The following is a 14,915-nucleotide window of genomic DNA, read 5'->3' on the forward strand; positions in this document are numbered from 1 at the left end:
GAGCCTGACGCGGGGCTCGAACCCAAGAACTGTGAGATCCTGAGCTGAGCCAAAGTCAGATGCTTAACCGACTGAGCCACCCAGGCACTCTGCCCCCCTTTAATATTTCTTATAAAGCTGGTTTAGTGGTGATAGATTCCTTTCTTTTACTTGTGTTTGTCTTAGAAGCTCTTTATCTCTCCTTTTACTCTGAATGATTGCCTTGCTGTATGGAGTAGTCTTGGTTGCAGATTTTTTTCTTCCAGCACTTTGAATATGTCATGCCACTCATTTCTAGCCTGCTAAGTTTCTGCTGAAAAATCAAGTGATAGCGTTAGGGTGTGTCCCTTGTATGTAACTGTTTTTTTTTTTTTTTCTCATGCTGCTTTTAAACTTCTCTATTTATCAGTACTTTTTGCTGTTTTAATTAAAACATAGTAATTACTATGTGTCTTGGTGTGGACCTTCTTGTGTTAATTTTGTTGGTGGCTTTCTCTGCTTTTGAATCTGAATGTCTGTTTTCTTCCCCCAATTTAGGAAATTTTCAGCTATTATTTCTTCAAATACATTCCCTCTGTCTTCTCCTTCTGGAATAACCAAAAAGTGAATGTTATTATTCTTAATGGTATCACTGAGTTCCCTTAATCTATCATCATTTATTATTATTATTTTTTCTTTCTATTGTTTAGCTTGATTGCTTTCCTTTTCTTTCTCCTCCAGGTCACTAACCCATTCTGCTTCATTTGGTGTTCTATTTATTCCCTCTAATATATTTTTAATTTCAGTTATTGAGTTTTTCATCCCTGATGTTTTAAATACATTTTCTATCTCTTTGTTGAGTGTCTCACTAAGGACTTCCATTGTTTTCTTAAGTCCTTTAAGTATCTTTATGAACATTACTTTATTTATTTAATAAATTTTTAAAAAATTTAAATTTACATCCAAGTTAGCTAGCATATAGTGCCAGAATGATTTTAGGTGTAAAATCCAGTGATTTGTCCCCTACATATTACACCCAGTGCTCACCCCAACAAGTGTTTTCCTTAATGCCCCTTACCCATTTAGCCCATTCCCCCACCCACAATCCCTCCAGCAACCCTAAGTTTGTTCCTTATATTTAAGAGTCTCTTATGTTTTGTCCGCCTTCCTGCTTTTATATTATTTTTGCTTCCCTTCCCATATGTTCATCTGTTTTGTATCTTAAATTCCACATATGAGTGAAGTCATATGATATTTGTCTTTTTCTGACTAACTTATTTTGCTTATCATAATACACTCTAGTTCTGTCCACATTGTTGCAGATGGCAAGATTTCATTCTTTTTGATTGCTGAATAATACTCCAGTGTGTACACACACACACACACACACACACACGTATATATATATATATACATATATATATATATACCATATTTTCTTTATATATTCATCTGTTGATGGACATTTGGGCTCTTTCCATACTTTGGCTATTGTTGATGGCACTGCTATAAACATTGGGTTGCATGTGCTCTTTTGAAACAGCACACCTATATCCTTTGGGTAAATACCTATGTTGCAATTGTTAGGTTGTAGAGTAGTTCTATTTTTAATTTTTTGAGGAACCTCCATACTGTTTTTCAGAGAGGCTGCATCAGTTGGCATTCCCACCAACAGTGCAAAAGGGTTCCTCTTTCTCTACATCTTCACCAACATCTGTTGTTTCCTGAGTTGTTAATTTTAACCATTCTTACAGGTGTGAGGTGGTATCTCATTGTGGTTTTGATTTGTGTTTCCTTGGAGATGACTGATGTTGAGCATTTTTTCATATGTCTATCAGCCTTCTTGATGTCTTCTTTGGAGAAGTGTCTATTCATGTCTTTTACCCATTTCTTCACTGGATTATTTGTTTTTTTGGGTGTTGAGTTTGATAAGTTCTTTATAGATTTTTGGATACTAACACTTTATCTGATGTGTCATTTGGAAATATCTTCTCCAATTCCATCAGTTGCCTTTTAGTTTTGTTGGTTGTTTCCCTTGATATTCAGAAGCTTTTATCTTGATGAGGTCCTAATAGTTCAATTTTGCTTTTGTTTCCCTTGCCTCCAGAGACATTCTGAGTAAGAAATTGCTGTGGCCGAGGTCAAAGAGGTTTTCGCCTGCTTTCTTCTGTAGGATTTTGATAGCTTCCTGTCTTATGTCTACATCTTTCCTCCACTTTGAGTTTATTTTTATGTATGGTGTAAGAAAGTGGTCCAAGTTTATTCTTCTGCATGTTACTGTCCAGTTTTCCCAGCACCATTTACTGAGGAGGCTGTCTTTATTCCATTGGATATTCTTTCTTGCTTTGTCAAAGATTAGTTGACCATATATTTGTGGGTTCATTTCTGCACTCTCTATTCTGTTCCATTTATGTGTCTGTTTTTGTGCCTGTACCATGCTGTCTTGATGATTACAGATTTGTACTACCTCTTGAAGTCTGGAATTGTGATACCTTCAGCTTTGGTTTTCTTTTTCATGGCTGCTTTGGCTATTCAGGGTCTTTACTGGTTCCATACAACTTTTAGGATTGTTTGTTCTAGCTCTGTGAAAAATGATGGTGTTATTTTGATAGAGATTGCATTGAATATGTAGATTGCTTTGGGTAGTATTGACATTTTAACAATATTTGTTCTTCCAATCCTTAAGCATGAAATAGTTTTCCATTTTTTTTGTGTGTCTTCTTCAGTTTATTTCATAAGCTTTCTAGTTTTCAGCGTACAGATTTTTCACCTCTTTGGTTGGGTTTATTCCTAGGTGTTTTCTGGGTTTTGGTGCAATTGTAAATGGGATTGATGCCTTGATATCTCTTTCTGTTGCTTCATTATTGAAGTGCTTCATTATAGAAATGTGACAGATTTCTGTGCACTGATTTTATATCCTGCAACTTTGATGAATTTATGAATAAGTTCTAGCAGATTTTTGGTGGAGTATTTTGGATTTTCCATTATGACCATTACTTTAAATTCTGTATCAGGTGTATTACTTATCTCTGTTTTGTTTAGCTGTCTTGCTGCCATTTTGTCCTCTTTTTTTCCATTTCATGCATTTTGTCTAAACCTCCATGTTCCTTCTGTGTGTTAGGAAATGAGCTACATCTCGTGATCTTGAAAGTAGTGGTCTTAGGAAGAAGAGGTCCTATAGTGCCCTGCAGTGCATTTTTCCCTGTTCCCCAGAACCTGGCACTGCAGGGGTGTCTCCTATGTGTGTTGCATGCATTCTACTGTTATGGCTAAGCCATGTTTGCCTTCAGTTCAGTTATCTACAATGTCTTATTTGCCTGTGGTGGGTAGGATTTGGTCCTGTATTGTTAATGGGGCAGTCTGGGGCCACCTTGAGTTTGAGTCTGGGACCACTTCGAGCTTGAGTTGGTTCAGACCAAGCTTTTGCCAGGTCTGTGGTCTCACTGAACTGCAAGGTGCTGTTCATTTGTTGGCCCTTGGAAAGCTTTCATTGGTGGGTATAACCTGCAGTCAGAGTGGCTGTTTGTCCGCAGCCCACTGCTGGGCTGCAGTTAATCTGGCATGTATTGTTATCTTCCCCTCTCTTTCAGGTAGGAATTACTCTTGGGTAGTGCTGGCTCCAGTAGAGGCTGCTTGCCCACTGCTATGCTTGTGATACTGCTTTGGAAAACTGAGAGGCCCAGGTGGAGGAAGTGGGTCTGCAGATGAATGCAGTAGCAGGATGCTGTTGCCAAGCTGAGTGGAGAGTATTTGTACTGTGCTGGTTCCTGCAGCTCTCTGTGTATCTAGGATAGGGGTTAGAAGAGGGAAATGGCACCTGCCAGCTTTTTTGTTCTTCTAGAAGCTTCCTAAAGATCACTGACTCTCCAGTACAAGTTCTGAAATTAATAAATAAACCTCCTTCTTGTATACCCCAGGGCTTTACAAACTGCTGCTTCTATGCTATATCTCAGAGGGGATGTTTGTTATACTATCTCTTTAAGAGTGGAGGCTCAGTTTCTTTTGGCCACTGATTTAAGAAAAAATTTTTTAATTTGAATGTTTATTTATTTTTGAGAGAGAAAGAAACAGAGCACAAGCAAGGAAGGGGCAGAGAGAGAGAGAGAGGGACACACAGAATCCGAAGCAGGCTCCAGGCTCTGAGCTGTCAGCACAGAGCCTGATGTGGGGCTTGAACCCACAAACTGCAAAATCATGACCTGAGCAGAAGTCAGACATTTAACTGACTGAGCCACCCAGGTGCCCCATTGGCCACTGATTTTTAAAGTTCCAAGACTTAAGCCCCGTTGATCATAAGAATTGATGAAGTTAAGCCCCTCTGATTTTCAAAGCCAAGTGTTATGGAGCCAAGTGCTATGTCTTCCTAGTGCAGGCACCCCATGCCTGCAGTGCATGGTGTCAGGTCTGCTCCTCTCCCTTCTCCCTACTGGTAGTGTCCCTCCTTTCTATGGACAGTCTTGAGGGTCAGTTTGTTTCCCTACTATGCCTCTGTCCTTCCTACCCTTTTTGATGTGGCTTCTTCCCTGCATTTAGCTGTAGAGAATCTATTTAGCCAGTTTTTAGGTTATTTTCTGGGTTTTTTATTTACACTGATGTGGATATTATCTACTTGTATCTGTGGGATAAGGTGAGCCCAAGATCGTCCTTCTCTGCCATTTTCTCCTGAGGTCTCCTTAATCTCTTCTAATAAGGGTACCCATCATATTGGACTAGGGCCCACCCTAATGACCTCATTTTACTCTAATTACCTCTTTAAATACCATCTCTCTAAATATGGCCACATTCTGAAGTACTGAGAGTTCGATCTTCAACATATGAATTTTTAGGGAACATACTTTGTCTCATAACACATACTCAGGGTCATATAAATGATGCAAATAAATTGCTTTAGAAAAATTCAGAATTGTGAGATACTCCAGATATTGAATATGGTAAAATTCACATAAAATTGATTACTTTAAAAAGAGCCATCCTTCCCAGAGCACACAGAGATAAAATGGGGCAATCCTGATGAAGTGATAAAAAAATAGTAAATAAAATGATGGGACACATTTTGTTCTTTCATAAAAAGCACTTAGAAGAGTAAGCAGGTACTTTGGTATGATACTTCAATTCCATTTTTGGAGACAAACCCAGCAGCTTATGAGTCTTCTGATGGATCTGCCCATTTGAAAGAACCAAATTTGCTGCAGTGAATTTTGCAGTGCTCTTAGGTACTGCTATGCCTAGCATACAGACATTAATGCATCCTGTTTGGGACAAAAACAAGCAAACAAACAAAAAAAAAAACCCAAAAAATCACAATCCAGTATTTTGAAAAGCTTATTGTTCTCAAAAAAGAATGTGTTCCATAAAATGAGGATGACATATTTTACATGTGAAGTAAACAAAACATGCTACGTTCCATAGGGTCCTAGTTGGACTATTCTAGAAGAAAGGCTTACCCCAAAGTAAAAGTCTAAAAATTGGAGCCAAAATGTAATCCTTTTATGAAAGCAGACAATGTTCACAGTAATCCTTTTATTGCCTTATCAACAAAGATGAAACTGCTCAAATTGATAGGAACTCACTTGGGCTGGTGGCTTAGTAAACCTAATTTGGCCCCATCATTATTCTAGTGCTACAGGTGGAAATATGGACCTGGGACAGGGAAAAATCCCTGATAAGGAAGATCAGATGTGCAGATAAGAGGACTCATTCATTAGAAGACAATGTAATGAAACATCATGTGGAGTCTGATGGAAAAATGGATAGAAGCGCCTTTGAATTTCCAGGCATAGAAAACAATAAAGAAATTACACTTTAAGTTATTCATCTGTTTGCATAAATATTTGCTAATGTAATGCCTTATATATTTCTCACTATCCATTACCATTTCAGATGAATTGTGCTACTGGAGAATTTTTTAAATTTAGCCTTCAAATCCCAAATAATAGCACTAGTGAGGCAAGATGAATGTTTTCACGAAAAGCAGAATGTGGGAATGCTTAGTGATGACAGTTAAAATGCTTTTTTCTTTCTAACATAGTATTGTTTCAATTGTAAAGTCATTGAATCCAATTATCTATTAGCAACATGTGAATTTATTTAATGATAGTGTACAAATTTAGTAGGGGTTACTGAAAGTTTTCTAAGACTGTTGATTCATCTCAAATCACATTGTTTTACAGATGTGAGTAAAACACATTGTTAAGTTTTAACAAAAAATCCACAGCTAATTACAGGTAGGAAATAATTATATTACATGACTATTTTCATTGCTGGTGTTGGTTTTTGTCTTATATCCAGCCAAACGATGTGCTACTTAGCAACACACTCCCTGTAGTCAAGGAAACATTGTCACACACTTAGAAGAAGAGATAGAAATGGATAATTGAAGGCTATCCTTGAGGTACTGAGAAGATACTTGTAGGGAGGAAGTAACTGTCCTCTAGTTTAATTAAATTTCAAAGGAATTTCAATCACAACTTAAATGATTAAGGTTGGAAAGACATTTTTTTGACGTCACTGTTGCCTAAACTTCATTAGAGAGTTTATAGATGGAGATGTCACCTTGAGTTTCAAGGCTCAAATATGTGTGTGTGTGTGTGTGTGTGTGTGTGTGTGTGTGTGCGTGCTTAGGGTTATAAATTCTAAGATTCTATGCCAGAGGGATGGATAGGCTTTCTAAAGGGGATCTAAGAAAGGTTAAGAAATATGGAAAGAAGAGAAGCCTGAAGGGCAAAGTTTCTTATTCTCTTTCCCATGTGTGTCAGTAATTACATAAAGGGATCCAAAAAATATTTGTGGATCTGCCCCACTCTGTCCCAAGCCAACAGAAGAACATATAAAAAAAACACTGGGTGTTTGTGTTTATGTTTTATTTGTATTTTTAAACATTTTTTTATGTTCATTTATTTTTGAGAGAGGGAGACAGAGTACTACCCGGGGCAGAGAGGGGCAAGGCAGAGAGAGAGAGACACAGAATCTGAAGCAAGCTCCAGGCTCTGAGCTGTCAGCACAAACCCACAAACTGTGAGATCATGACCTGAGCCAAACTCAGATGCTTATCTGACTGAGCCATCCAGGTGCCCCTGTGTGTGTTCATTTAACTGCAGAGGAGCTTCAAGGAAAGCAACTCAATTCATATTTTTAAATATTGAGATTGAAGTATTTACTTTAAAGTTGCTTGTTGTCATTGTTGATATTGGTTTTGAGTAGTTTTACTATGAAATACTTGGGTATTTTGTTGTTCTTGTTCTGCTTGAGATTCATAAAATTTCTTAAATGTGTGACATGTTGTCTTTTATTAGTTTTGATCATTTCTCAGCCAGTTCCTCTTCATTATTATTTCTGCATCATTCCCCTCCTTTTTCCTTTTTCCCTTCCTCCTACCCTCCCTCCCCTTCTCTCTCTTCTCTCTCTTTCTCTCCCTCTCTCGCTCTCTCATTCTCTTGGCATTCTTTTTCTGGAATACTTATAAATATGTTAGGTTTTTCATCATGCCCTATATGTTTATACTCCACCATTTTTTAAAATATATTTTTTCTCCATGCTTTATTGGATCCATTCTATTGACCTTTCTTCCAGTTTCAAATCCTTTCATCTGTTGTGTCTAATTTGTGTTAATCCTGTCTACTGAATTTAAAATATTTATTATAGTACTACCCTTTTATAGAGTGTTTATTTAAATTTAACAATTTCTTGAAGATTCCAGTTCTCTGGTGAAATCATTCATCCTGTCATGTGTTTCCACAGATATATTTATGATAATTTCAAAAACTATATATAATAACTCTAACATCTGGATCACCTGGAGCTCTGCCTCCATTGTCTATTCTTTCTTTTATTTGCCAGGTATTTGGTCCTTTCCAGGAATGCCTGGGAGTTTTCAACTGAGCACAAGACATTGTGGTGAAAAATTGTAGTGATAATTTGACACTTTCACAGACATTATCTTCTTCCAAGGAGGACTTCCCTGCCCCCCAACTTTTCTAACTGGTAATTAGATTAAGGGAATATTACCTGACTCCTACCTGGGGTTTATTTGACTCAAAGACAGGTTTCAGTCCTTGGTAAGGTTTTTTCTATTTTTGGTTCATATTTTTTCTTATATTATGGTCCTGGATTTTTAATTAGAAGTATGAGAGATTTGCTAGGGATCCCCCTCCTTGCATGGGCCCGATTTTCAGTAGTAACACTATTGAAATCCCTGGCAGCCTTTAAACACTGCTTTCTGCTTGGTTTCTCTCCTCCTTTGTAGCTCAGAAATCCTCCAATTCCTCTGGGGAAAAGTGCTACAGCATGTTGGGTTCATATCAGTGAACTTCCTTTCTCTCTCAGATCTTGGCACTTTAAATATTGACTGCCGTGGTAGCTTCCCGATTTCTCCAAAGAGATTTTCTTTTTAAATTTTGTCTAAATTTAGAATTGTTGTCATATTCAAGTTGGAATCCAGTAAGTTCTTTACTATTATTGAAATGATATAATTTTCTTTTATCAGAACAATGAATTTTCTCCTTATGTTCCTGATACTTTTTTAGTTACCCTTTGAAAAAAGCAACTTTAGCATTCAAACATCAGTCCTCCCAGACTCATTACTTGGCTTTCTTTGCCACTTTCTGTTGCCACCATTTTGCTTCTACCCTAACATTGATTGCTTCTTGTATTTTTTTTTTCAGTTCATTTTACATTCATCTGCTCCTCTCCAGCCACTTTTTATTTTTCCTTTTAGTTTGCTGCAAAATTTTAGTATCTATTGCTGTATAAGTAACCACCTTAAAAGATAGTGGATTAAACCAATGATTTATTATTTCTCTTATGGGTTGGTTGGCAATTCTTCTGCTCCACGTAGTGTCTATCAGCTGGGGCCACATGGCTGTAATTAGTTTGTAGCTGCTGGGTCTGGAACATCAAAAATAGTCTTACTCACATGTTCGGTGCCTCAGCTGTGGTGGGCTAAGTGGCTAGGGTACCTTGATTCTCTTCCGTGTACATCCATTTCTCTAGCAGTCTAGATTGTCTTTCCAAAAGCTTGACAACTGGCTTTCCAGAGAGAAATGGGTGCTGCCATGTTTCCTAAATTCTGAGTCCAGAGAACTGTCACAGTGTCTATCACTTCTGCCACATCCTTTAGGTCAAAATAAGTCACAAGTCCAGGCCAGAACCAAGATGACGGGAAATAGATTCCCCTTCCTGAAGGGAAGAGGGGCATGCACATAAGAGGAATTGTTGGTGGCCATCTTTAAAAGCAATCTACCATAGTGCATATTTGTATAAAAGCATATTCCTTTTTCAGTACAATCCACTGATAGTACATTGCTTGTTTGGCTTCTGCCCCAGATTTTTTTTTCTACCAGCAACTAAATTCAGTTACTTTCCATCAGTAGGCTCAGGCAAAGCATAAGCACTGGGCTCAGTATCAATTTAAAACAGAAAATTTTACTTGCACCTTTTCTAATTACTCATCCCAGTTTTAATAATTCTATTTCTGTCTCTCTCCATCTCTCTCCTTTTTGAGTCAAACCTACCTAAGATCTCTTCTTATTACCTCTTTTTATATTTCCTGAACCTCAGTGCTTTCTGAGACTGAAACATCTTGCCCTTCTTGGTTCCGTGCAGATCATTTTTTCTTGATTACATTTCCCTTATATCTTCAGAACATTGGCATCTTCTCAGCACTCTCTTCCTAGTATTGTGAAAAATACCTGCCCTGCTTCCAATGGGAGGCCCTTTGTTGCAGGTATTGCTCTTACTGTTTTTTAATAGAATTAATCTTTTTATTTCCAAAATGAATTGATAGCTCCAGATCTATTTTTTGAATTTTAGTTAGTTAGTTAGTTAGTTAGTAAGCTAGTTAGAGATAAAGTACGAGTTGGGAGAGGCAGACAGAGGGAGAGACAGAAAATCCCAAGCAGGCTCCACACTCAGCTCAGAGCCCCACCTGGGGCTGGAATCCATGACCCTGGGATCATGACCTGAGCTGAAATCAAGAGTTAGATGCTGGACCAACTGAGCCACCCAGGTGCCCTGATTAATTGATTTTTAAGTAGGTTTCATCTCCACTGCAGAGCCCAATGTGGGGCTTGAACTCATGATCCTGAGATCAAGACCTGAGCTGAGAACAAGAATCAGATGCTCAGGGGCGCCTGGCTGGCTTAGTCGGTTGAGCGTCCGACTTTCGCTTAGGTCATGATCTCGCGGTTCGTGGGTTCGAGCCCCGCGTCGGGCTCTGTGCTGACTGCCAGCTAAGAGCCTGGAACCTGTTTCAGTCTGTGACTCCCTCTCTCTCTGGCCTTCCCCTGCTCACGCTGTCTCTCTCTCTCTCTCCTAGAAATAAATAAAACATTAAAAATTAAAAAAAAAAAAAAAGAATCAGATGCTCAACCGACTGAGCCATTCAGGTGCCCCTATGATTTTGTTTTGGTTTTTTACTTAAACAGCATAAAACATGCAGTCCTGGGATACAATGGAGTCCATAGGTTATAAATGGTCTACGTGTATAGAAAGTTTTACTAATGTTAATAGCTTCCATTATATCTTTTGAAAATGAAAATTTGTTCTTGGGTAGAAACAAATTTGGCCAGATTTTCTCAGTTTGGCTGTAATATTATGCTATTAGAATATATGTTTTAATTTGTCACAGTTTTCACAAAATAGAACAGGTATAGATTTAAAGCAAATTTATGTTATATTCCAGTTATTTAAAAAGTAAGATATTATTCTGTGAAATGCTTGAGACACTGTAAGTCTCACCTAATGTTATATAATATAAAATAAAATATAAACATTCACCTCTAAACAATCTCACTAAGCACATACAATTTGTCTTTTACAATTTAGAATTTTTTTGGCTAATGAAAAAAATTTTAAGTTAAATAATGAGTATATTATTATGCAGGTCTTTGGGGGAAAAAAGTGTGTCATGACTGTATTACTTTACTGGGTAAAGAAAACATAAATATATATTATTACTAGATAAAAAGAGGAAGTCAGGACCCCTTTGAAAGGGCTTTGAAACTTTATTAGGTTTTCAGGATAGAAAAGTCCCTGTTGGAATAACAAAGCACTAAGAGGATTCTTAGCAGCAGGTAACGCTTTGATGGTTGGCTACATTTTAGCCACTAGAATGAAGATTTTTTTCCCAGAGTCATATATTAGTTTATTTGTCAACAAAACTTATTTCTCATAAAGACTAGGTAGAAACTGTCCTTTGAAGATTTATCATGCTTTTCAATTAAAAAACTCCCATAGTCAAAATGTCACTGACATCTGAGATATCGAATTCTTGTACTCTCTGTTTTGTCTGATTGCCAATTGCTCTCTGAACCTTGGTGGATTTCAATAATTAAGTCAAGTTGATGAATCACTTGTATTTCTGATTCCAATCCTATTAATTTAAGTGGATGAGAAGTTCATTGTGAAGATGAAAAGATTATTTTCAGTAGACTTATGCAAATCATTACCAGTTATTGCTTGGTGTAATTTCATTACAAGTAAAATTGAACAAAAAATTGAACTAAGAATTCTTTGGGATAGTCATCAATTATGTGGGTACTAGTTTTTCTAAAATGTGCTCTTGAAGTTTAGTTTTGACAATTTCCATCACCATATCTATAGCACCATATTCTTTCCCCAAGTTTCAAAACAAATTTTAAAAACCCACCTAACAAATACTATGGGAAAACAATGTTTAACAATCCATCATTATTTAGCATAGGGGCTCCAATGGTTGAAGAAAATGGAGGTTTTAAAACAATGATGATTTTGTTAATGGCAACATATAATTAAGGTCTCCAAAATTTGTTTCACATTTTATACTTTAAGCTGACACAGAATGCACATTATCAATGAAGTTACGCTTTTGGTTTCGACGTAAATCTTGATTTACTATTATCATTTTTTGTGTGTTGGGGGGGAGGTGGTTCTAGTATCTTCATTAGCTTTCTTTTTCCTTTCTGATAAAATTCGCTTTTATTTTTCATTTCAGTAAAGTTTTTCCACACTACTGTTCATTCATGTTGTCTAATACTGGCCACATTTACTATTATCCCTTCCATTCCACTCTTGCCTCCTACTTTTATTCACTCTGACCCTCTGGCCTGGAGCTCCTGTGGGTATCTGTGTTTGTAGCAGTCTTTTTGTAATTTTAAGCTGACCTTTCAGTGATTCATCCAAGATTCATTAGCACCTATTCTGTGCCAATTAGCATGTTAGATTTTGGAGATAAGATAATGATGGTCCTTTGAAGCTCTTTGAAGTTAGGGGTTATGCCTTGTTCATCCTCATATCCCTCATGATTGACACACACCTGCTCATGGCTGAACTTCCATAAAATTGTCATTAAAGTATCCTAGCGTGCCTGGGTGGCTCAGTCAGTTAAGTGTCGGAGTTCTGCTCAGGTCATGGTATCATGGTTTGTGGGTTCAAGCCCCATGTCAGGCTCTATGCTGACAGCTCAGAACCTGAAGCCTGCTTCGGATTCTGTATCTCCCTCTCTCTCTGCCCCTCACCCACTCATGCTCTGTTTCTCTGTCTCTGTCTCTCTCTCAAAATAAATAAACATAGAAAAAAATTTTTTAAGTATCCCAAAAAAAGCCCATCTTCCTGTGAAGTATCGCATCTGTATTGACCCACTCCTTTTAGTTCTAATAATGTTATTCAAATGTTGGGGGTTGTTCCATGTACCAGTTAATAAAATATTGTTCTTAGAGTTTCAAATGAAATTCACTACTGTGGCAGCAAATTGCCCAAGCATAAGGAACACATACTGTGCAAACATTGTATCAGGTACTTGATTGCTTTATTAAACTGTTTTTTTAAAAAAATTTTTTTCTAATGTTTATTTTTGAGAGAGAGAGAGAGAGTGAGTGAGAGTGCAGGGGAAGGGCAGAAAGAGAGGGAGACACAGAATCTGAAGCAAGCTCCAGGCTCTGAGTTGTCAGCACAGAGCCAAATGTGGGGCTTGAACTCCCCAACTGTGAGGTCGTGATCTGAGCCAAAGCTGGACTTAACCGACTGAGCCACCCAGGTGCCCCAAGCTGGATTTTAATGCAGCATTTGGTTGAATTGCTGACTTTCTGGACAGGATGTCTGCTGTGGATAAAGCAGTCTGTGCAGCACTAGCTTCATGAAGCTACACCTTAAGCATACCTTTTATTTTGTGACCCAGAGGCCAAAAGTTTGAGGAATACAGAATGTAAAATGAAATTAGGTTGTGTATTTAAAAATCATACGGTATAATTATTTATATTCATATCACAATAGAAAAGAATACCATGTGGCAAGATATGTAACTTCAAGACATTTGTGAAATTAAATTAACTTGATTATTTATGAGTAAAATAATATTTTTAAACTTTATAAATGCATTCCAGAAAAATAGAAATATTTCCTGACCCTTCTTCTGTCGGTAATCAAAATGAAATTGAACTGGGATGACAAAGTCACATTCAGTTATTCAGTTATTCACTTTCTGACCTTACAATCTTGGCTTAATAGAGTTTCTTTTCACACTAGTTACCAGAACTATGAAACTACTATCAATAAATTTATACTTGAAAAAGCCAATTTGTGTATTGTATGGCATTGGGTTACAGTCCTTCTCAAATCTCTAAAATTTCGTTCTTTGTTTCACCCAACATTCTTGTGAAGAGTGAGTATTTATGCTAACTTTAATAGGCCTCATTTGTTTTTCTAGATAATGTATGATTTAGTCTTCATGCTTTGCAGATCTTTTCCTTTTTCAAGATCAGACTTGCTCAATGCCATTCCTTCCTTCCATTGTTTTATTTGTGAGGAAATTACCCCTTTAAAGAGCAAAGAATTTGATAAAAGATAACTCACAGAAACATTTGCTTTAGGTTGCTTACCAAAAGAGGATATGAGAGGAGTCTATATCCAAGGTAAGACTTAAGAAACTGAGAAGAAAAAGGAAGGAAAGGGAAATCTAACAAGCTAAGAAACAAAGACTTGGAATTTGACATTAAAAATACATATCTTATCTACCCATTCCTGACATATTCATCATAATTTCTACCGAAGTTCATGATCCATAGAATTTCATATAAACTCAAAATATTATTAATATTGACTTCCATTGAAAATAATTTTTGTCAACCACCTTCTTATTAAAATGTTTAAGAACTAAACCCATAACAATTACATCTACAAAAATGCCATTCGGTTTTCTAAAAGAACATTAATCTACTTAGAATTACGAGCTAACTTTTTAATGCATGTGTTTACATAGTTGCTTTTTTTTCCCCCTATAGGGAGCATGATGTACTGGAAAGAATATGAGATTCTGGGATTAGGAGAACTGGGCATGAGTCCCAGACTCTGCACTACAAGCTGTATGACCTTGGGGAAGTCACTTCATCCGTCTGAGGCTTGTTTTTCTTGCCTGTCAAATGAAAAATAAAACACACCAACACTTCAGGTGGAGTATGCAGATTAAATGAGTAATATATGTGGAAATGCTTTGTTAGTTGTAAAGCATCATGCAAATGATAGTCAATTTATTTCAGATTAACTCAAATATTGCTCTAAATTGGTAAGATGCAAACAAAACAAGTGACTATTAATGTCCATAGTAGCCCTGGTTCTATCTAGAAAAATTTTCCTTAGAAAACTAGGCTTTTAATCAGCAAATTGTCAATGGCTTTAGACTCTTTTAAAAAAGAATCATTACATATTTGAATCATTTAATTAGGAAAATAATACAATCCTCCTTTAAGAGAACCCTCTTCACACTGAATCATTTACTCTAATCTCAAGTTTGATCCTATCCCCACATTCTGAAACCAAGCTTGTCCTTTGGAGAATCCTCTTAAGCTGTGGATTGTATAAGTGAGGAAGATGTATAAATGAGAGCACATGCACACAGGGAAAACTTACTCATGAGACAGTGGACAAAATGCCAAGGATTCACTCTACTTTTAGGGGTCCATGAAAATGTTTTACTTTCTTTTGTAATT

At 36.9% G+C, this 14,915-nt stretch overlaps 1 protein-coding gene across 3 annotated transcripts in view; it reads left to right on the forward strand.

Moving 5' to 3' along the window:
• Positions 1-14,915, forward strand: part of SCEL (sciellin) — a 232,539-nt gene that overhangs the window by 21,376 nt on the left and 196,248 nt on the right. For all 3 annotated transcript variants that reach the window (XM_039252454.1, XM_039252453.1, XM_039252457.1), the window contains exon 2: positions 14,211-14,377. The gene's annotated coding sequence lies outside the window, so the exon portion shown is untranslated. The remainder of the gene's footprint in view (positions 1-14,210; positions 14,378-14,915) is intronic.

The sequence above is a fragment of the Hyaena hyaena genome, unplaced genomic scaffold, assembly GCF_003009895.1.
Source record: "Hyaena hyaena isolate Hyena2069 unplaced genomic scaffold, ASM300989v1 scaffold_413, whole genome shotgun sequence".
NCBI lineage: Eukaryota > Metazoa > Chordata > Mammalia > Carnivora > Hyaenidae > Hyaena > Hyaena hyaena.